This window comes from Diabrotica virgifera, chromosome 3, assembly GCF_917563875.1.
Source record: "Diabrotica virgifera virgifera chromosome 3, PGI_DIABVI_V3a".
In the NCBI taxonomy this organism is placed as follows: Eukaryota; Metazoa; Arthropoda; class Insecta; order Coleoptera; family Chrysomelidae; genus Diabrotica; species Diabrotica virgifera.
Window position 1 is genome coordinate 163,206,540 of NC_065445.1, and position 11,313 is coordinate 163,217,852.

The 11,313-nt window shown below is 31.5% G+C and overlaps 1 long non-coding RNA gene across 1 annotated transcript; it reads right to left on the bottom strand.

Moving 5' to 3' along the window:
• Positions 1 to 6,382: 6,382 nt before the first annotated feature.
• LOC126882209 (uncharacterized) lies at positions 6,383 to 10,515 on the bottom strand. Its single transcript, XR_007697224.1, has 2 exons — positions 7,720 to 10,515; positions 6,383 to 7,659 (listed from the first exon to the last, which is right to left on the bottom strand). It is a non-coding gene; the product is annotated as an uncharacterized LOC126882209 (long non-coding RNA).
• Between the last annotated feature and the right edge of the window lie 798 nt (positions 10,516 to 11,313).

Sequence of the window (11,313 nt, forward strand, 5' to 3'; positions counted from 1 at the left end):
ATAAACACAGAAAAAACTAAACTTCTAAAAAATAATAACCATCCAAATAATAAAATAATGATAAACGGTAAAGAAGTAGAAGAGGTAGACAAGCTCACATATCTGGGATCTGTCATGGAAAGGAGCGGGGGGTGTAAAAAGGATATACAGACGAGAATAACAAAGGCGCAACACGCATTCAACGCTTTAAATAAAATTTGGCAAACAAACGAAATATCGGAAACAACAAAAATTAAAATCTTTAACAGTTGCATTAAAAGTATACTGCTCTATGGAGCAGAAACATGGAAACAGGACGAAAATACAACTAAAAAACTACAAACATTTGTAAACAAATCTCTAAGAAAAATCCTAAAAATATACTGGCCAAATAAAATAACTAATACAGAACTATGGGAAAGGACAAAGCAAACTAACGTATCTACTACAGTCAAGGAAAAAAAATGGAAATGGATCGGCCACACTTTAAGGAAAGACCAAAGCAGCATAGCAAGACAAGCACTTGAATACCAACCAGAGGGAAAAAGAAAGAGGGGCAGACCAGACAACAGCTGGAAAAGAACAACAACGAGAGAACACGAAAAAATTGGACTAAGATGGGGCGAAGTCAAAAAGAGAGCAAAAGATAGAAGAGAATGGAGGGAATTAGTTCACAATTTATCCAGAGAATAAAAACAAAAGAAGATGCGCTGTCCCGGCCAGACAGCAATCTTACACTTTTGGCCAAGAAACGCATAAGCGCCCAATACTCCACAAGGAGGGATGGAACGAGAGAGAGAGAGAACATAGGAAGCCACAAGGAAATAAATCTGCACGTAGCTATAGCCCAAAGTAACTCCTGTTATTTATCCAAATCTTTACTAGTCAAACACATTTGTTTTGAAATTCCAGCAGTTTCTTCTTTTTATACCTTTTAAATATCTGGTGGTTGTTCCTAAAACAAAGATATAAATAAAAATTCTACATTGTGTACCATAAAAAAATCATAAAAATGTGGAAAGTATCACAAGAATAAAGAAAAGTCCCAGATATAAAATTCACTATTAAAATAAAAATAGTAAATAATTATTTATATCTGACACTTTTCTTATTGGAACTTCTTTCTGGTAACATCCTTAATCTCTGACTTACAATTTATAAGACAAGAGATGATGAATAAAGAAAGGGAAAAGGACTCTGCAGTATACAGTTACATTCTGCTTTCATTAATCTAGAAAAAAGATCAGAAAGATAATTCAAAGTCCGAAATTGTAAAAGTCAAAAAGAGATTAAGGATGTACCAGAAAGGGGTTCCAATAAGAAAAGTTTCAGATTTAAATAATTATTTACTATTTTAATAGTGAATTTTGTATCTGGGACTTTTCTGTTTTCTTTACGAGATATCGCTGAAGCATCCTAATAGTAGATAACTATTTTTGAAATTCCACTTAAATAGACATTTTGATTTCGTTTTGATTCAGAGGTGTGCAGGCAGCTCCACTGGGGACGCCGTAAGGCAGAAACAACTGTCTGGAGATTGTGTATCGCCTCTGGATCGAAAGGAAACATAAACTGTCTCTTCACTATCACAAGAGTATTTTAATATTTTTATTGAATAAAAGTAGTCAAAAAAAAAGGACTAGTTGGTGGAGCGAAGAGATAAAAATAGCTGTGAAAGAAAAGAAAGTACCATGGAGAGCTTATCTAGAAAATAACAGTTAATAAGCAAGGAAGCTTGTGAAAGAAAAAGTTAAAAAAGCTAAATTGGAACAGTGGGAGAGATTTGGAGAAAAGATGGAGCAAGACAGTAGTAGGACAAACCAAAAATTGTTCTATTAAGGTCTGAAAAAATGAGAGGTAAATCAGGTAGTACTGTCGTGCAAATAAAAAAAAAAAATAAAATGGAGAAACACTTACCCAACCACAAGATATAGTTAATAGATGGAGTAAATATTCCAAAGAGTTGAGTAATGAAATAACAATGGAAGAATTAACGGAAGCCATTGCAAAAATGAAAAATGGTAAAGTGGCAGGAATAGATAATATCAAAACACGATTGTTGAAATATATGGGGGAATCTGCATTACACTACTTACACAAATTACTGATAACAATTTGGAAACAGAAACGCATCCCAGAAGATTGGGCAACAGCAGTAATGGCTCTTCTGGTAAAGAAGGGAGGTAAAAAAGTAATGTTCAAATTATCGAGGTATTTTCATGCTAAGTGTACTGGCTAAGATTTATGAATGAACACTGGAGATGAGACTGAGAAAGAAAGTGGAACATCAACTAGACGATGCACAAAAAGGTTTCTGACCGGGCACAGTGTCCAAGATCATATCTTTACTATAAGACAATGGAAAAAGCCTTTGACAAGGTACCCGGACATCACATTTGGAAAGGGCTTGAACTGTTCGATGTTGGAGGAGAACTAATTGATGCAAGTAAAATTTATGTACTGGAAAATTGTGCGAGCATTAAACTGTGAATCAAACAAATTTGCTAATACACAAGGAGTAAGGCAAGGTGGAGTTTTAAGCTCACTGCTATTCATTATATTATATATATATGAATGAACCAATAAAAAAAATGCAGTAGAGTCCCGAAAATTAGATTTAGGTTACCATTGATTAAAAAGTATAACTCTGAGTAAATGTGTATCTGCAGATGACATTGCATTGATACCAAGTTCAGAGAAATCTTTACAAAGCAACCTAAATTTATAGACGAGAGAACTTGCAGACAAAGGAATGAAAATAAAATTAGCAAAGACTAAAACTTTACTTATTTCCAAGACACCGAGAGAAATCCATATAAACCTAGACGGAAATTTAGTAGAACATATGAATGATTTTGAATATTTATAAACTATAATAGACAAAAAATGCAAAAAAAATGAACAACAGAATTGCTAAAACATCATGATTATATCACTCCCTCACTACAGGTTTCATTAGCAAAAGAGAAATTAGTGAGAAGACAAAAGGGACAGTATATTATATACCTCCCTTCTCTGCTTCATAGAAGTGAAACATGGCTGGCTTTCCTAATAATTAAGCTTGAATTATCACATTTTTATTATTATTGTAGACATTTAAAATCCTTATTAATTGAATTACATTAAACTTACCACTTATAAAATGTTTACTTTTCATATTTTAATTTTAGTTCCCTTATATCTGTTCTTCTTGTGGCTTTTATCCATTGTCCCCGGCTTTGTTTGGATAATTCATTTAAATGTATTTCATGGGCAGCCTTGGGAACAGTACAAAATAAGACTTTTCCCTGTCTGCCCTACTCCCACAATTTACAACAATACAAGTTACATGTATAAGCTTCCCAAGAAAGAAAAACTGATAACTGCTATGGACTAATTCAGTTCTGTAGGCGATAAACTACTTTATATTTGATTTGCTATCACAAATCACAATTTCGCTGCACAATCGACAATAAAAACAAACAGAAACAGGATATAGGCCATTTCAAGACTTTGACGTTTATGACACTAATTGAAAGCTGGAAGGCAAACATTGAAATTATTTATATTTGTACCGCATTGAGTTTCTTAAGTTTTTTACGTTTAATAGTTTTTTTATAAAATAGTTATTGTTGTTATAAAATAGTGGTTTATATAATTGTTTTTATATAATAGTTTAATCGTTGTATAATAGTTTTTTATAGTTGTATTTTCCGAACATTTTGCTGTTGACTTCTGTAGCTTCTAGCTGTAGAAGTACTTTAACGACTGTATTTAGTTGTAAGCAGTGAATAAATAAACATAAGTAAATATTTTCAAAAGCTTTTGGTATATAGATCCATTTTCCCTCAAAGGGTATGAGTTAACCTACAGTAGAAAAAGTTTTTCAAGGGTGACAACATGGACAAATATAGTTACTTACATGGACATAGTTTTTTTTGTATTTGGAGCTTAGTAATAGTTTTTACACAGGTCAACAAATGAAGGCATTCAAGAGTTTAAATTCTTACAAATATTTTGAGGTAGGATTTGTATATAATTGTGGAGCTATAAAAATAAATAATTTCATCATAGTGGTTCACCCCAGATATCTTAAAAAATTGACCTTTTAAAGAATTTGTACAGTCGGAAAAATGAAAGAATACCCATGAACGGTCACGTCAAACAGGTACAATCACATATTTTGTATTTGCTGTTCTTTTTCTATAAATAACAAACGATAGAGATAGATTAATTATGTTAATAATATGTGATCGTTCATGGGTACTCTTTCATTTCTCCGACTGTACCTGCAGTGAAAAAATTTCAAGAGAAGAAACTGAGAATCTGCCGGAAGAGGTGAAATGTTTTTTGATTTTAGACAACGCTCCTGCTCATCCCTCTGAAAATATTCTATGATCAAAACATGGCAACTTTAGTTGTATGTTTTTGCCAAAAAATACATAGCTTATTCAACCCATGGATCAGGAAATAATTTTAGCAACAAAATGAATATATCGCAGAAAGTTTTTAGATGAAGTAATTGTATGATGAAGATAACACAGAAGATACAAGAGGGCAGCATACTTTGCAAAACTTAACTGTTACAATTTGAAATCAACAATTTGTTAAGTTTGCTACAGCATGGAAAGGCAGTTATTAAGGGGTTACATAGGTCTTGCGGGTAAAAAAAGTGACTTTTTAAAAAAATTATATCTTGGAAACTAAAAATTATTTTTATTTATAATTGGAACATGTAAAAGTATAGTACACTCAAAAAAATTTCAGCCATATATATTCATTTTTGTAGAGTTGACTGCAATTTTTCGACAACAGCCCTTTTTTGTGGTGAGCAGCATAACAAGTCCAGTCTCATCTGAAATTTCTTGTAGTTTATACCTCTGGTTAGTGAATGAACAAAGATTTTTTTATTAGATGAGGTCATTTTTGTTTTATCAAAAAAAAACTACTTTAAAAATGAGAAAAATTGGGGTCAAAAATGTGTTTAAACTTATGTAAAATCTTCAAATTTCATTTTTTTTAATTCCTTCGTTCATTTACTAGCCAGAGGTATAAACTACAAGAAACTTTTTGATTTCAAATGAGACTGGACTTAGTTTTGCTGTCCACCGCAAAAAAACTTAAACTCTACAAAAATGAATATTTTTGGCTGAAACTTTTTTTGAGACTACCTTAAGTACTATACTTTTACATGTTCCAATTATAAATAAAAATAAATTTTAGTTTTCGAGATATAATTTTTTTAAAGTCACTTTTTTTACCCCTAAGACCTATGTAACCCCTTAAAAAAATGTTTGATGGCCAAGATGCATACATATATTTAGAAGGAAAGTTCCTAATTTCTGTAGTATAATACATAATACCGAAGAGGAAGTAGCTCTAAGCGCCGGACTCCACTTGCAATTTGTAGTCGTGAAGATTGAACACATTCTTTCAAATAGAAGTAAATCCATGATTATTTAGTTACAAATGGATTGACTTGTATTTGAAACAATGTGTTCAATCTTCCTGATTACAAATCGCAAGTGGAGTGCGGTGCTAATAACACCAAAATATTCCATATGAAGGTACACAGACATTGAAAAATTCCTGGAATATCCCCGAAAACACGTTTCCTGAACATCCCAGGAAAATCCTGTGTCAGCATTTTAAACATTACTTGAATGTCTTATTGGAACATTCCATGAATGTCCACGAATGTTCTTTGGACATTCAAAATATATTTTGTAGACATTCCCTGGATATACCAGAAATACAGTGATGAGCGCTCTAATAACCTGCAAAATAGCACAAAAGATGGAAAACGTATTAAGTAGTGAGATAAAAAGAAATGAAACTAGTCGAGCTGGGAAATTTAGCGATATTAACTTATACATTTAGATTGTATTGATTGTGTACCACCTTCAGACGTATCAGACGAGTTTGGAAACTACCACTGTCACAGTGACAGTTTTAGTTGACATACTCCTCTGATATGTGTAAAGGTGGGAAACAATCAATATAAAATAAAATTTAAAGGTTAATTTCGCTAAATTTCCCAGCTCGACTAGTTTCATTTCTTTTTATCTCACAACTAAATATGTTGCCCGTCTTTTGTGCTATTTTGCCGGTTATTAGGGCACTCATCACTGTACATCCTTGCTGATGTGACAATACCTCCTATCTGTTTTTTCATGAGTTTTGTAGGAGAGATGGAAAAACATGTTTTAAGGTCACCTCCTGTGTTCATATGTAAGTTTTGACTTGTTTTGTAGTTCATAGATAGTTTAATTTACTACAAAACAAGTCAAAAAATATCATATGAAAACAGGAGGTGACCCTAAGACAAGTTTTTAGTCTCTCTTACGAAACTCATGAAAAAACAGATAGGATGTATTATTACATCACTGACGATATGTGGCCATACCAATTAATACATCCTTGATAAATATAAACATTTTTATTGAACAAAATCTTTTCATACATTTTTTTAATGCAATTTACTGATATTCCTACATATTTCAAAAAAATGTGTCACATTTGCTTTGTAAACCTTTCTTTTGCCTTTCGTAGCCACATATTCCGTTTCCTTCCTGGGTTTTTGTAGACCACTTCTCTCAGCTGATTCTAAAAAAAATAAAATAAATGGTAATTTTTCAATCCTTTACAATTAACAATCAGAAGAAATATTTACAGGTAATAATATGCATAAATAATAATATTTTGTATTTTGACAATGACGTCTGATTTGGAAGTCGAAAGATTAATAAAATTATTTTTTAAGTTAAATTGTGGCTTATTTCCCAATTAGAATAGTTAATTACAAAAATGCCTCAAATAACTAGCTTCAGAACAATAAATAATTCGTTTCATACAAACATTCGTCCAAAGTCAATTATACCTGTAGTATTTCCATGAAAAGATTCTTTAAGTGAATTTTGCATAGTTTTCTTTAAAATATCTCTATCAGGCCAGAACACAAATTTTTTAACCTAAGACACATTATATACAAAGTATTTTTGAAATAAGTTGATACCGGGTAGGGTGAAATACTAAACCTATATCCCAAATCTTTATAATCTAAGTTTAAGCTTAGTTTAGCTAAAGTAAGCAATACTTGATCACTTGGTGACAAAACAGTATTTTGATGGTATTTGATAAATGGTGTAATATACTTTAAAGCTATTTTAAAAACATTGTAATTTGCTAAACCAGTATAATTTTTAGTTTTGGCATCATCATTTTCTATACTTTCACAAGATAAAGCTAATTTCTTAAGCTGATATTTAAAATCCTGTGTTAATATTAATGACATAAAATGTATTTGTTAATTTTTCCATTGTAATATATGTTTGACTATTTGGCAAAATCTTGTCTTCTACTAAACTAGCTTTTATACCAAATAACTACTATCTACCACTAACTATCCACTGTTTCTAAATCTACTAAAGTAACAGTAATGTATCATTAATGAAAAATGTGTAAAATCATAGACCTACCTAGTATTTGTAGAATATAAGACAGTCCAGTGTCTTATAAATCATTTCAAGAGGAATAAAAAAGCAATTTTTTCTTGTAGGTACCCTTTTCTTTTAATTCTCCTTTGGTACCTTAATTCCCATTTTAGATTTTGGGGAACTCATTTCATTGTGTTTATATACCCCATATTTATTGAAGGAACCCAATCTGGATTGTTATTATCAGTTAAGTCGGCTGGTTTTCCTACAAGATTAGACTGTTAACATCTTCAAAAATCATTAATGTTCAAATGTTGTAACTTACCAGATATAAGATGATTACAGGGGAATTTCCATTTTGCTAGTAAAATCTTTATATTTTATTGCATTTTACCATTGTTGTTGTCTCTCAGATGATAACTATAACTTATTTAGTTAAATTGGTTCAGTTTTGTGCTTAGAATGTAGCACTGATGGTAAGTGGTAAAAGCTAACTTTATCACGATTACTTTGCATTTCACACTTCAAAACACAACACCAATGAGGCATATTATCTTTCTAAATTAATACTTCCAGAGAAAATGTTAAATTAATCTTTGTACAACAACGAAAATGATCTAAAACCATAAGAACCTGATAGAATAATATTCAATGTTTGCCTTCCAGTAGCCATATTGATTTAATTTTGACAGCATCTTGGAACGGCCTATTCTTTACAAATGTAAATATTAGGATTAGGTTATGTTATGTTATACTACATTCGCTCTCGCGAGATTTTTTTTGAGACATTCGGAATAGGAAACGTACAACACAAAAATTCCTACCTCACACTATTAACTGCTAAAATCAACTCAAAACAACTTAATCTTTCATTAAAAAAAGAAGAATTATTAGAAATAGTGGGAGTGTCTACTAATCTCATAAAATTTTGTGAAGTTTATTTCTAAAAAATATTTTTATTTTGTACAATAAATAATTTTCTCATTTGCTATCAATACATTATAATGGTTTAAATAAATAAATATTGATTGGCGTAAGGTTTATGTTATTTTTATGTCTGTTTACTATTAATAATATTGGATATGAGCAGGTGCGTTGGTTTTGTAGTAATTTCCAGTCACTTCTGACAACTGAATTTTTCAAAAAAGAAATTACTAACGTCAGTGTCAAAAAAAATCTCGCGAGAGCGAATGTAGATATGTGCCCCCAGTTAGGCCCTTAGACAATTGTCTAAGGTTAGGCCATATTCGGAAGTTCCTTGTCCCTTTGCTTGATTGGCACACCGATAATTTTCGTTTAATACTGTCCGCTGTCATGAGCCGCTGTCACATCCGCTGTCATTTTACACTCAAATGTCCATAGAATTTCGTACTTACACTCAAAAGTGTAACACTAAAAAACAAAGGAACAGACCTAATATGTGTGGATAACCACGAATTAGGCTAATAAACAACTCATATTTATCTGAAATATTGAAATGACTCTATGATATATTTTTATTAAATTAATAACTTAACATCCATTGTATTAACAAATTAACAAAATTCGAATATGTTGACAATCAACTTTTTACACAACACAAGGAATGAGGGGGCGGGGCGGGTCCACTTTGAGTGACAGAACAAAATTCTGCCTTATGATTGGCCAGACGGAAGAAACGCACTGTAAAAGATGAAAGTTGGTCATCTCTTATGTTAAGGCTGTATGACACTATGCATTTTCTTGTATCATTTCTAATATCGTTTCTGATATCGTTTCTTGTATACATTTTCTTGTATCATTTCTTGTACGTACATTTGTGCCCTGTATGACACTATGCAAGTTCTTGTATCGAAAATTGTATGAAATTCGGCACGGGATTGGTCGAAATTTGGGAGAGATTAAATGTCCAGCAAACGACGGCACTGTTGCCAGATTTACCTTTTTCCTTTTAGCGGGAATTTTAAAAATAGTCTAATGGGTGCGTTCAGCGGTGAGTGATCAATTTACGCTACTGATACATCGAATGAACTGCTCTTTATATTCCGCTACATTTTTGCTCCAGTTTGTTTGTCAAATATTTTATTTAGCTGTCAAGAACTTAACCAAACTTTATTTTGTAATTTTGTCTACTCTAAACTCTAAAGAAAAAATAATTAATTATCATTCTGAAAACGTTCTGAATGAACATATTTTATTCAATCAATTGGGATTTTTTAAGATTTTAGTAAATTATACATATTACATAGAGGTGGTTTTACTTCATGTTAGAATTTGTTGGGTATACAGCCAACCCAGGGAAATACCCCTTTTTAGTTTAATTAATTATCAGATATCATCTAGCTACTGTTTTATTTTCTACCAGGTAACATTATATTATACAATAGATACCTTTATAAATCTGGTTCACTCAAAATAGGAACCAAAACTGTGCCAAAAGTACCTGTTTATTGCTTTTACGCATGCGTCATTTTATGCTACACTCAAAATATTACACTCAAAATGTGCTCCAAAAGATGACGACCGCTCCGCTACATTTTCGAATCGAATGAATCGAATTTCGATGTAGCGCAGGGTTACCATGTCTAGGGATTTTCCCCGAATCTAGGGATTTTTTGAAGCTTTTGGAGCTCTGGAGGGATTTTTTTTGAAATCTAGGGATTTATTCAACTGTGCTAGCGCCATTTTTTGTTGTTATTAAATATCCTTTTGTTCAAATATTGTTATTATTGTCATTATTTATTGTTCCCTGACATAAATATTCCTAAGTAAACATTAAAACATTACCTAATCAATGATTAAAGTGGATTAAACATAGTGTTTAATAGGTTATAAATTAAATTGACAGCTGTCTTCTGTCAATTTCTTCTTTTTTAGGTCAAATTAATACGATTTAGGGATTTCTAGGGGAAATTGAAGCTCCCGTCTAGGGATATTCTGAAATTTCATCTGGCAACTCTGATGTAGCGCACAACGCAAAGGTCGTTCAGCGTGAAGGAGCGAGATGTGATCCTACCAGATCACTTTATGCTCATTCGCCGCTGAACGCCACCAATGTCACTTTACTTTTAAAAGAGAGTTCTGTTAAATTTATAACCTTACTTTTACAAGTAATTAGGATTATTTTGTTTACATGTAAATATTGAAACAAGTATTGTACTGTGTCATAATTTAAAACTCATGTTGCAGTATTTTGAAAAAAAATGAAGCTCAAAAGAAATATACTTATACAGTACAAATTATTTTTTAATGGGAATGGAAATTTACGATTTCAAAGGTGAAAATGTGTTGGGATAGTATAGATGGACACTTTTTTATTTTAGTATTAAGTGGTTACATAATTATTCAGAATATTAATAAAATTACTAGTAATTTGAATTAGTTTTAATATGTATTATAATAGTATTAATTCTCATCATGTATCTGGCTAAATAGCTAAGCGCTAAAGCCGCAAAATCAAAAAAATTGAAAAAAACATTCTTAGCGAGGGCAAGTTAATAAATTCTATTTTCTTATTGCAGTCATTTTGTGACGGCTTAAAAGTTACATAAATGATGTCTTTAGGCTGTGCAATTTTAACTGTAGAAAGACATCTTTATGACTTGTATTTACATGATATAGGGCTTTTCACTCATTTGTTTCGAGCTTCTGTCATGTGTTGTCTAATATTAATATATCTATGTCATATGTTATTGATATTGCCAATGATACAAACCAAAGAAGTATGACGTAGATATTTTAATATTATGTGACACTTGACCGAAGCTCGAATCAAATGACAATCGATGAAAAGCCCTATTCAATAGGGCATTTCATTCACAGTCATTTGTTTTGAGCTTCTGTCACATAATATTAATATATCTATGTCATACGTTATTGGTATATACCAATGATACAAACCAAAGATGTATGACGTAGATACATTAATATTATGTGACTC